The following is a 12,941-nucleotide window of genomic DNA, read 5'->3' on the forward strand; positions in this document are numbered from 1 at the left end:
TAGTTTAAAGTCTTTGCATAATCAATAAAGCAAAATTAAACATCTTTCTGGTATTACCTGCTTATAGTCAAAATCCATGTACTGCTAATAATGATTAATGTCCGTAGTTCCATATCCTCTGCTCTATGAATTCACCATAAATTTCTGGCAGCTTCCTGTTGAAGTACTAATACATTTTAAAATTTTCTTCAGCAAAGTTTTACTTTATATAAATGATATGATTCCATAACTTTCCCAATACTGTTGGGTTTCCTATCTTTGGCGTGAGTACAGATATGAATTTCAATTCAGGCAATTGGCCTGGTAACTGTCTTCCGAATTTCTTGGCACACACAAGTGAGTGCTTCAGTTTTCATTGGTTTTCTGTCAATTCTGGGAGCCTTGTTTGTCACCCACACTGCCAGGGCAGCTGTGCTACCTCCTTCAGACTCGTTGGTTCTTGATCATGTACGATCATCGAAATGATTCAATGTTGACCAGTTCTTTTGAGTACAGTGACTCTATACATTCCCGGCATCTTCTGTGGATGCTTCCTCAATCCTTTAATATTTTTCCCATGAAATCCTTCAATACTTAAACTTTAGGCTTGGGTTTTTCTTCAGTTTTTTTCAGCTTGAGGTATAGTGAGCATGCTCTTCCTTTTTGGTTTTCCAACTCTTTGCACATTTCATCATAATACTCTATCTTCCCAAGATACCCCTTAACATTGTCTGCTCAGCTCTTTCACTTCATTATTTCTTTCCCTTACTTTAGATATTTTATGTTCAGGAGCAAATTTTAGAACCTCTTATGACATCTACTTTGGTCATTTTTTTTCTTTCTTGTCTTTTTAATGGCATTTTTCTTTTTAAACAATTTTATTGAGGGCTCGCAAAACTCATCATAATCCATCCATCCATTGTGTCGAGCACATTTGTACATTTGTTGCCATCATCATTCTCAAAACATTTGCTTTCTACTTGAGCCCTTGGTATCAGCTCCTCATTTTCCCCCTCTCTCACTCACAAACCCTTGATCATTTATAAATTATTTTTTCATGTCTTACATTGTCCGATGTTCCCTTTCACCTACTTTTCTGTTGTCCATCCCCCAGGAAGGGGGATAGATGTAGATCATTGAGATCGGTTCCCCCTTTCTCCCCGCTACCCCCGCCACCCACTTTCCCTTACCCTCCTGGTATCTCTACTCTTATTATTGGTCCTGAGGAGTTTATCTGTCCTGGATTCCCAGTGTTTCAAGCTCTTATCTGTATCAGTGTACATGTTCTCTGGTCTAGCAGGATTTGTAAGGTAGAATTGGGATCATGATGGGGGGGAAGGTGGGGGACAGGAACCATTTAAGAACTAGAGGAAAGTTGTATGTTTCATCGTTGTACACTGCACCCTGACTGGCTCGTCTCCTCCCCGAGACCCTTCTGTAAGGGGGTGTTAATGGTATTGTTCATGTATGATGTTGATGTCCTCTCACAGCTCACCAGATCTTCGGTCATTAATGCTTATTGTGTTGAACTTGTTCATGAGATTGTTGATAATTTCAATGATACAAACTCGAGATCATAGTTTGGCTCTTGTGGACTTGTGTTAATTTTCTTCACCTTCAACCTGAACTTACGGAGAAGAAATAGATAAACTTCTACAGTTGACCTTGGTCTTTTCGACTGATGATATTAAAGTCTTCATTGTTTCTCCTCACATATATATTTAATTATTTCTCCTGTTTATTCCATCTGGTGAGGTCCACGTGTGTGATCTCCAGTATTGCTGTTGGCAACGGTATTTACAATGAAGAAGTGGATGGTCTTGCAAAGCTCTGTCATTGCGATGTTCAGCTTTGTTTCTATCACAAGGCCGTATTTTCCAACTACCGATCCTCCCTCTTTGCTTACAACGTTTTCATCGCAATGATCAGTAATTATCAATGCATTCTGATTGATTTCAGGCTGAAGGACCTGAACTTGGCTTTAGTGGTTGGTGGATAAGTTTGAGTAATAGTATTAGCTGATCTTTCTTGTAGGGGTGCAGATATTATGCTATCACAGATAGCACAATACTGAAAGATAGCTCTTGAAATGTTCTTTTTTGCACTAAACCATTTTATTAGGAGTTAATCCCGACATCATACAATCCCATAGTTCAATGATATCAAGCAGTATTATACAATTGCTATCAAAATCAGTTTCAAAACATTTTCTTTTCTGTTTTTTAAAATATAATCATTTTGGGGTGCTCTTATAACATCTACCAAGGAAGCAACAAAGCCCACAAGAAAGAAGGACACCAGCCTTTGTGATCATGAGGTGTGAATGGTAAGAGGTTTCAGAAGTTCAAAAACAAGCAACCTAATAGGTGTGAAGGCCTATGTGTGTAGTGGAGACCCCAAAACCCACCAGTAAAATAATTAAACAGTCCCTCTCAAAAGGGTCACAGGGAAGCGATGATAAATCCAGAGTGTGGTATAGCACTGATAAAACATATAACTCTCCTCTAGTTCTTTAATATTTCCTCCCCTATTATGGTTTTTACTGATTTTACCTCATTAATCATGTTAGATTTGCGTATGTTCATTTGTATATTTCAGAACATTTGGTACATGAAAGCCAAGATTGATAACTCTTCAGATACAGTAACAGGAGTAATAGTTCCCTGGGGGTATGAGAACAGAAGTGGGGGCATGGGGAATAGGAAACTGATAGCATTTATGATTCCATAACCCCACTCGATGGGATTGAACAACAGAATTGTATGTGAATGGAAACATTAGATTGTGTAAGACATGGAAAAGAAACTATTATAAGGGGAAAATAATCTGAGGTTCCTAGGGGGCAGTAAGGGGAGGGAGAGGATAAATGGAAGCTGATATCAAAGAGTTCAAGAAGAAAGAAAATGTTTTGTAACTGATTGTACTAGCAATTGTACAATGCTGCTTAATGTGATTGAACTATAGAATGTAAGACCTCCCAATAGAATGACTAATTAAAAAAATAAAAAATAAACAAAATGGTCAATACCAGTCCATATCAACTCATTCATACCTAGGATATCCATCTTTAAATGTTCCATTTCCTTTTTCAGGACTTCTAATTCTCCTGGATTCATACTTTGTGTGTAGCATGTTAATGGATTTTTGCAAATCATCTCATTTTGAGTCTGTCCCACCAGTAAACTAAGTACCTTAAAGCTTTGCTCCATTCAAATCCTAAGGCTAAATCTACTTTGAGAGGATAGTTCCTCTCCAGTGACATTTTGAGTGTCTTCCAACCTGAGGTGTTCATATTCAGTTACTACTTATAAAATAATGTTCAGTTACTACTTATAAGGTTTTCAGTGATGAATCCCTCAGAAATAGATTATTCCTTCTTACTAGTCTATCTTAGTCTGGGAGCGCCACTGAAACCTGTTCCCCATGATTGATTCTGCTGGCATTTTAAATACTGGTGGATAGTTTCTAGCTACCACAATATGACAAACTGACAGATGAGAGGTGGTGTGTTAGGCAGGGTTCTCTAGATAAACAAAACCAGGACATTTATGAATATATATATATATACACACATACACATGATAGGCTTATACAGCAAGAAGGAATATAACAGCTAATTAGTCCACACAGCAGTGCAGAGGCTCAGTTCAACTCACTTTCATGGAAGATTTAATATATCAAAGTCTTCAACTCACGAGGTCCGTTGGTACGAGAGCAAGGAAGCAAACAACAGCGTCTTCTCTCAGGTAAGGCAGACAGGGGCTGCCTAGAGGCAGCAGACAGCAAGATGGGTCAGCAACTATCAGTAACACCGTAGCTTAGTGAAGCAGGCCCCATGGGATCTTGAACTCAAGTGATGGAAGGCCAGCAGGATCCATCGGCCACAAGCTCAAGCAATACCAGTAGTGTGGCACAGCAGGTCTTGAAGGAAATGATCCATGGGTTGGCTTAGCCCAGAGGTAGTGCAGCTCACGGTTGAGGCAAAGAACCAGCTCAAGAAGCAGCATGCTGGTTCAGTCACCAGGGAGGAAGAGAGAAGGGGGCTGGCCTTGGAAAGTCATTTATCTTGTTGCCATCTAATCAAGATTTGGCCTGACTAAACTCTTCCCACATGCTCCTAATGACCTAGTTGGCACAAGAAACCAAACTATCACAGGTGGATACTGTCAGTAGGAAAAAGCAATCACTAGAAAAGGACATTACATTTGGTAAAACATGAAGTAAACCCTGAATGAGGTGATTGGCACCAAAGCCACAAAGGGCAGCAACATAGGAACCATCAGGAAGATAGCGCAAGACCAGGTGTGTTCGTCTGGGTACTTTAAAGAAACAAATCCACAGAAACTCATGCATAAGAGAGAGTTTTATATAAAGGGTAAGTGCACAAAGAAAACATCCCAACCTAGTGCTGTCCAAGTCCATAAGTCCAACATTAACCCAGATGTCTGACACTAATCCACAAAGTCCTCCTCCATCTCACAAAACACACACTATGACACCAACTGCAGGAGGAAAGTCTAATCAGTGAATGTGTAAGCATCTCAACGCTGGCAGGGGTCTCCACATGGCTGCTCCAGCACCCAGAGCTGCATCGGGGTAGGTCCATGTGGCTTCTCCTCAGGGATGTCTTGCAGGAAGTGAGCCTTGCCAGCTGAAGCAGGGAACTGGCTAAGGCAGCTGCACTCTGGTGCAACCATCACAAAGTAAGAGACCCGAGAACTCGAAAGGCGAGGCTCTTGCAGACATTTATCCCTCTGCCCTCTGCCAGGTTGGCACAATAAACTTTAACTCGCCAGGCAATGTTTTGTTCCATTACACAAAGGGTTACTCTGAGCCAGGGCCAACTCAGCAGAAACTAACTTCAATGAAAGCAAGAGTCTGGTAGATCTGAGCCTACTCTGGAAAGGGAATCAATAAATGAAAACTGACAACATTTTCTGTTATGTACTGAAACTCTGGTCTCAGAGAAATGAGAATCATGAGAAGAGTTTTAGTGTGTGTGTGTGTGTGAAAATATGGAACAATAAGTCCATGCCTGTCTCCAGAATGTCAGATTTAGTGGTAAATTAAATAGCTGGCCCACATGACTAGATACTTTGCCAGTCTAAAATGTAATCATCTGTAAATGTGAAATGTGCAGCAGGCCGCAGAAGTAGTGTTTAAATCAGCCTCTGGAACGTGTGCTTTGAAACTTCCCGGGTGATTTTAAAGCAAGGTACCACTGGCCAAACACATTGGGATATTCAGCTCCCCTACAACATGAACATCGCCCAAACCCATACATTGCTCTTTTAAACCCATGCACAATCAAATGACGCGCCTTTTTCTTGAAGCAAACTGACTCCTTCAAAGACTACTTTCCTTACCAATGAACATTAGTGAGCGCTCTTACTAGCAATTAGGAAGCCAAGCCCAGGAGAGCTCACAGGCAATCCCCCAACAAAACTTCCGAAGGCTCATATCCCAACCAGCTGCTCCAATGTGGGGATTGCGGGAGGAATATGCACATCCCTGTTCATCCCCTACCTCCTCTTCTTCTCAAGGGCGTTTCCGGAAACGGGTTTGTAAAATCCTTTCACTGTTTGCTTGCTTACCTTTTAAAAAGTTCTCGTGTTAAAGGATGAAACAGAAGGGCGTTCGGTTTCAAAATGCAAAATCTTTAAACTCAGAGGATTGGCTCTGCGTAGGACCCTCCCTGCTCTCACTGGTTTGGGGCTTACAGACTATTTACATAAGCCCCAACGTGACCAAACCACTCACTACCCTGGAATCGATCCCGCCTCCTGGTGAGGCCCGCGTGTTGTGTCCGAGGCGCACTGTGCTCCGCGGGCGTTGCTCTTCTGCGTTCACTTTCTCTTCTGACGGTGGTGGAGACAGAGACAGCAAAGCACATGTCGGTTCAACAGGGCCTCCGCGTGCAACTCCACGACGGGATCCCAGTCCTCAAGCTGGCCCGCCCTTCCCCTTCCGGCGGCGCCCCTGGCTGATTGCTTAGACGGGCTGTCTCCCCACACACCTCTGGGTGGACTCAAACCTCTGACTTTCAGGTTGGCAGCTGTTCTTTATGGGCATCAACCAGGGGCCTTCCACCCAAACCCCAACGCCTCCTTTCTCACCATTACACTTCTGAGTCTTGTGTCCCGAGAGGAGATGAGACAGAAAGGCCCAAACCAACCCAAACCAAACTCCCTACCATCAAGATGATTCCGACTCTAGGGTGGGGTAGAACTTCCCCGTGGGTTTCCAAGAGTGTAACTCTTTACGGGAGTAAAAAGCCTCATATTTTGCCCCTGGAGCAACCGGTGGTTTCAAACTACCAACCTTGTGGACAGGAGTTGCTATACAAATAAGTCACATCTGTTATGCTCTGAAGGCAGTGCCAGTCACAGAGAAGTTCTGATCAGTCCTAATGGGAACCCAGGAGTCTATGGATGGCGCGAACCGAGCATTCAACTACTAGATGAGAAGATGGTAGTTCATACTCCTCCAAGTGTGCCTCAGAATATAGGCCTGGCAATCTGCTTCCCAAAAGTCAAAGGCTTGAACATCTTGTGGAGCAGTCATACTCTGCACAGAATCCACATCCCGGCGATGGGAATCCCAACTGCTGAGAGGGGTAGATATCTTCCTCAAAGGAAATCTTCCTGGAAGCAAATTGTGTTGTGGCAGTTGGAATTTGTTTTGTGTGTGTATGTTGGGGCAGGGATGGGGGGGGCAGAAATTACTATAGAACTAAGATGACTTTCTGCCTACCCTCAAAAATGCCACCAACATAATGTGGTCTATAAACTTGGCAACGTTGCAGGTATGCAAGTGCTACCTCTTGAACTGAAGGAGATGACACCATTATTAAACCACCACCTTTGAAGACAGGTCTTTCCCATCCTGGGTGTGAGAAAGTGAGACGTCTGCACTTCAGTTGCAGAATCTTTCTGGTGAGACGCCTTCTGTGGACACCTTTCCCCCAGCACCTTTCTGGCTGAGGAGGGCAAAGGCATGGCCTTAAAATGCACTAAGTTTTGTCTTCCTTCCCCGACTCCATCAGGACCTCCAGAGGACAGACTGACTGAAGGCCAGAGGAGGACAGAGGGTTTGGATGGAGGACTGTGGCTGCTGCCTCCACACCTTCTGTCTTGGATTTGGACTCTCCACCTGGGCTTGGTCTTCATCTGGACTTTTGATGGCATGAGGTACAAGAGGAGGCCCCCTAACTCTCCAGAGTGGCTGGGGAGTCGTGTGGAATTCTTGTCATGCAAGCAGAGGTTGTTAGTCAACTCCATTGAAAAGGTACCACCAAGATCTTCTGAGGTTGTAAGAAAGAGAGATCCTGGGGCAGGAGGAGGGGGTGGGGGGAGATTCCTGATGACCTATCATCTCTATGGATCTCGAGCAGGTCACCACACTTCCCAAACTTCTCATTTCTACCCCTCCCATCTGCCCTTCCCTAAGCTACCCGAGTGCTCCCCTAAACACTTTTTTAATCCTGTATAATTACTTGTCATTATCAATACCCGTAATTCTCCCGTGAATCAGGCTGCCCTTTCCAGAACATTCCTCTTTCCTTAGATATGCATTTACACATTCAAATCAAGTACCATGTCCTCCAGTATCTCTTTGTTTGGGTTTGGGGTTGGACATCCATTTCATGAATAAAGAAACCACGGCCCGGGGAGTCTCAATGACTGACAGACTGTCATGGTTAACAAGTGGTGCAGACTGGACTCTCTGGTCTAGCTTTTGGGGGGGGTACTTTCACAGAAAGCCTCCCGTGCGTGGCTTTCCAAAGGGGCCATGGACAGCAGACAGTGGTGATGAAGTTCTTCAAGCATCAGGCTATTCAGGAGGACATGAGCATCTGTCAGGGAGATAATGTAATCCTTTTGCCTTCGATCTTTTTAGGACACAGAGAGAGGAGAGAGAGAACAGCAGGTTCCTGAAAACAAAAAGTCCATAAGGTGTGGTCAGAGACACAGGGGCCAGCTGCCCTGGCCACAGCTTTAGGTCACCCATCGGCCTGCTGAACAGCCAGGAGTGTGTTTATCTGCATTTCTAGGGGCCAGAACGGAACCACAGCGGATGTCACCAATGGGTGGCTGGTTGAATATTGAGTGCCTTGTGCCCTGCATACATTTAATGTGTCATAAATATTTGATGCTTCATGTGTCTTCTGTATATTTAGCATAACCATGAATATTCAATGCCTCCTCGTTTCCTCCATTGCTTCCTAGCTATGTTGACACACAAGTGCTTGGCGCTCTTATCTGTGTCTGACATGTCTCGCGGCCACTTGCTCCTGTACTGACTTTCATGGCCCCTCCTTATAGGTGAGCCCCTCAGATATTCTAGGGCAGAATTGAATATTCTCAGGTGGATCCAGCCAGTGCACGCTACACCAGGGCTCTCCACTAGAACAGAAACCCCCAACTGCGAACCCCATTTTATGATGTGACCCCCTCAAAATCTCAGTTAAATTTCACCACCATGGTGACAGAAGCTACGAGATGAGTACTCAAAAACTCAGAGAGGTCAAGTGACTTTCCTAAGGCCACATACCACACAACCAGTCCATGGTTGAGGGGACAAAAACATAGGTCAAGTCTGGCCTCTGGTCAAGTCTGTCTCTGGTTTGCTAGGTACCACTCGGGGTCCGTTTTACTCCCCTGAGGATCTCTAACTCTCCCAGCAGAACCTACGACTCTTCTCTTAGCCCGGAGTCCCAGCCTGGCACAGGCTGACCTGTCCCTAGGACTCCTTCCGGATACACAGCCGTGAATCCACCTGAACAGCAATCTCCTAAGTCCATTTCTAGGTCATGCCTGTCAACCTCGCTACAGGCTAGTCGCTGTTCCACATGTTCGAGTCCACAGAGGAACGCCCCTCCACATGCCCACCCACCCACCCAGAGCTGATGGCACGTGGAAAAGTGGAGCTTCTGTGGTCTGAGAACACCCCAGCCACCCAGGATAAAGCCCTGGGCCAAAGTCACGCTAGCAGTCACTGGTGTCTCCTCCAGGAGCAGAAGAGGAGCACTCCAAATGGGCCAACCAAATGAGTTGCACCCAGAGACACACACACTCCAGCCTTGCTGGGGGCTGGCCTGGTCCCCGTGTCTGCGCGTGTGGAATACAAAGAGCCAGCAGGTGGGGGACAGCTGACCTGGGGCCCCGGAAATTCCTGTTTTTCTCAGTTTGCTGGGTCTGTTCTTACTGGTTGTGGGGACTCATCAGGACTTCCCTTCGCTGTCACTGCTGGTGAACAGATCCATCCTGACGGCTGGCTGATGGAATGTCAGGCTAGGTGACGTTCTCTCTGGGGTAAAACTTGACATCAGGCCCATAGAAGTTGAAGCAAAGACAATGATCATTTTGATCATTCCATTTGGCCAAAAGATGCTTTTTGGGAAATGAATCCTTCATGCCCAAACCCTCAAATAAATGTCTTCCAAGTAGATTTGAGACATCAAGTAGACAGCCGAGCCTGGGGGCTTCTGGATTTCCCTGGCTGAGAAACCCATTGCCTCTCCCATGCCAGAAGGCAGGAGATTTTGTAGAGTAGAGGCAGGGGCTCTCTGATTGAGTCAACATGGCTTAAAGCAGTGGTTCTCAACCTCTGGGTCGCGACCCTTTCGGGCGTCAAATGACCCCTTCACAGGGGTCACCGGATTCATAAGAGTAGCAAAATGACAGTGATGAAGTAGCAACGAAAATAATTTTATGGTTGGGGGTTCACCACAACATGAGGAACTGTATTAAAGGGTCACAGCATTAGGAAGGTTTAGAATCACTGACTGAGAGGGTACTTACTAGCCAGCCTAGCAGGGGCCAGGCCCTGTGTTAAGCAGCATACAGGTGTGAAGGTGTGTGACCATCAATCACAGCAGCCTCTGAGACCATAGATATGCACGCCATTGTTTGCCAAGGGAAGCAGCAATAAATGGCTGACCTGGACCCAGGCAGGTCACTCTAAGGCCACTCTAGACCCTGGTCTCTTAACCAGAGGTACATTGAGAAGTTATATAGGTCAACCCCCTCCACTGCCCATAGAATTTAAAAATATATGGAGAACTTAAGAAGCTCCTCTAAAGCCCCACGGACAGCTTTCTGCTTTGTTTTTTGGTAGCCCTAAAAACACCTAGACCTCTTCCAACCAAAGTGAAGCCAGAGATCTGCTCTTCTCATTCCACCCTGCCCGTCAGGGACAACAGGGCTTCTGGTCTCCCTTTCTTAAGCAAGTAGGAGCAAGGGAAGCGAACTGAGACTCAGGATAGACATGAGGGCAAGTAGCCAGTCTGGGGCTTCACAGCCTCCCAGTGCTCACACTGCTTCCACTTTCACTTGCAACCTGAAAGTCCAAGGCCTTGGGACTCTTATGGCTAATCCTCCTGAGAGAATACATTCTGCACATGCATAAGAAAAGGAAGCAAGAGGCCATCGAATGCCAGGGGATTTAACCTCTCTTCGGGCCTGACTGGCTCAGACAACCTTTTCAATAATGGTTGGAACTGCCCCTTAGGCCAGGACATGGTGGGTGCTTGGCACCTCACACAACCACCGAGGGATCATTTTAATGAGAAGTTGTATGTCTCTTTTAGCAAACCTTGTACATTAATATTTGGAGTTTGCATCCTGAAACGAGATCGACGTAATGACAGGAATTACCTGGATGACTTTAAACTTCATTCACCCATTCAGCAGATACCAAACACAGCAAGACACTAAGTTAGGTGCTGGGACACAACAGTAAACAGACAGGATGCAGTTGTAGCCCTCAAGGAGAGGCATTGAAAATGAGTTCTTTTAAAAAGCCTTTGTTTTAAATTTTTTTAAAAAAAGACTTTGTGTTCTTGGGCTTTTTTCCTTCCGGAAATGAATACCCCGTGTAAAATAAAGAATGGATCCACCTGGGGCTGAAGCAGAAAGCGCTACACCCTGAACCAGCCCATCCCTCCCTAGTGAATGGGGCCAGCGCGCCCTCTAGTGTTGCTGTCAGTCTCCGCACATGCCATGGTTGCAGGAGGAAGGAAGCCCCTCCCTCCACCAGGCTACAAAGAACTCAGGTTGAGCACCCATTTTTAAGACGTCCTGACAAATCCTAGGAGCACTCACAAGAACTCGGTGCAGTGGGAATCATTATCATTTTACTCATGGGGCTCTAGGAATTGGGAGAGGTTGAGTCACTTGACCAATGCTCCCTATCCTGAGGGTCATGGCAAAGATTTGAAGGATTTGAACTCCATTCTTGTGACTCTGAGGTTATTGTCTCCCCCTGCACGCTACTGACTTCCTAGAGCCTTGGTTCTCCACCTGTGGGTCGCGACCCCTTTGGGGGTCCAATGACCTTTTCCCAGGGGTTGCCAAATTCATAACTGTAGCAAAATGACAGTGATGAAGTAGCAATGAGAATAATTTTATGGTTGGGGGTCACCACCACATGAGGAACTGAATTAAAGGGTCACGGCATTAGGAAGGTTGAGAACCACTGCTCTAAAGGAAAGGTTTGTGCTGCTCATGACTAGGTATACAGTTCTACTGTATTGCCTCCGCAGCTCAGGATCAAATCCAGACCCTATGACAGGGCCTGCAGTGGTCTGGCCCCTGCCAGCATGGCCCCGGCCTTGCCAGCTCCCTCATAGCAGTTGCAACAATGGGCTGGAATGTGGCAACCATTGTCAGGATGATGCAGGACTGGCAGCATTTCGTTCTGCTGCACAGAAGGCCACCGTGCATCGAAGCAGACGTGATGGCATCCGCCAGCAAGGAACTCATGGTGCCAGCCTGGGGGCTCTGTTTTATAAAACAATCAACTGAGGCCCAGAGTCGAACAGCTCGACGGTGTCTTCCCAACCTCCAATTGCTTTCACTCCCATTCGATTTTCCACTCCCTCTCTCTTGATGTGACTGGAGAAGAGATGAAGCTCAGGACGTTAGCAGCCACTCGTAGGCTGTCTCCCCAGATCACATTGAGAGCTGGAAACATACCCCATGCCTCTGTGAAGCTGGGCAGAGCCTGCCCAGGTCTCGTGAAACTCATTTGCGCCCCCTTTTTTTTTCATTATAAAAATAAATACATTTGTTTCACTGGGGAAACATCAGGCTGAAAACCCTGGGAGCTAAAAGCAGTTCTATAACCCACTGTGGAGACAGCAAGAAAGCAATACTATTTACAGCCAGTGGCTGGGTTCCCGCTCCAGGCTCCCTCTGGAAATCGAGAAGGTTCTCTTTGGTGACTGAGTTTTTATGCATGAGACAAAAGGAGAAAAAAGGAAGGAAGGAAAATGATGGTTAGGAAAGGGCAGGTGTTTTAGTCTCTTGTCACATGCTCTCTGCCCCCTGGGAGACATTTTTCTGAGGTGTTCAAAGCACAGAAGAGCGGTCTCCTGGGTGGGCTCAGCTTGCTGGGGCTGGTCGGTGGACAGCCTGGCCTTCTGTCTGGACCCACTTGCCTTCCCGGATGCGAATGCTGGCCTTCTGCTCTGCACATTTTCTACTTGTTATGGATCATGGACGAGCCCTGGTAGCCTGGTGGCTGTGCTTGGGACTGTGGCCAGCAGTTCAAGACCACCAGTTGCTCCCTAGGCGAAAGAAGGGGGGCAGTTCTACCCTTCCCTACACGGTTGCTGTGAGTCAGCATCGGCTCGAGGATGGTGAGTTTGGTTCGGATTTTTTATAGCAAACGTCTTTCCTCCCCCCATAGGTGCTGATGTCCACCTCCCAGACTTGACTCTCAACCTTTCCAGTCTATCCTGCTTGACCCCCCGTTACCTCGGGCGGCAGACCATGAAGAGAGAGTCGGGGGTGAGGGAGCTGGCTCAGCATCCTGGTTTCTGACACTGGACACTGGGTGGGAGGAGTTGTTGGAGGCCAACACTGTTCCCAACTGGGAACAGATCATCTTTGAATTGGCACAATGCCACATAGACTCCGAGCCATGAGAGGAACACATCAGTGACCATTCAGATCACC

Source organism: Tenrec ecaudatus, chromosome 17 (assembly GCF_050624435.1).
Source record: "Tenrec ecaudatus isolate mTenEca1 chromosome 17, mTenEca1.hap1, whole genome shotgun sequence".
NCBI classification, from domain to species: domain Eukaryota; kingdom Metazoa; phylum Chordata; class Mammalia; order Afrosoricida; family Tenrecidae; genus Tenrec; species Tenrec ecaudatus.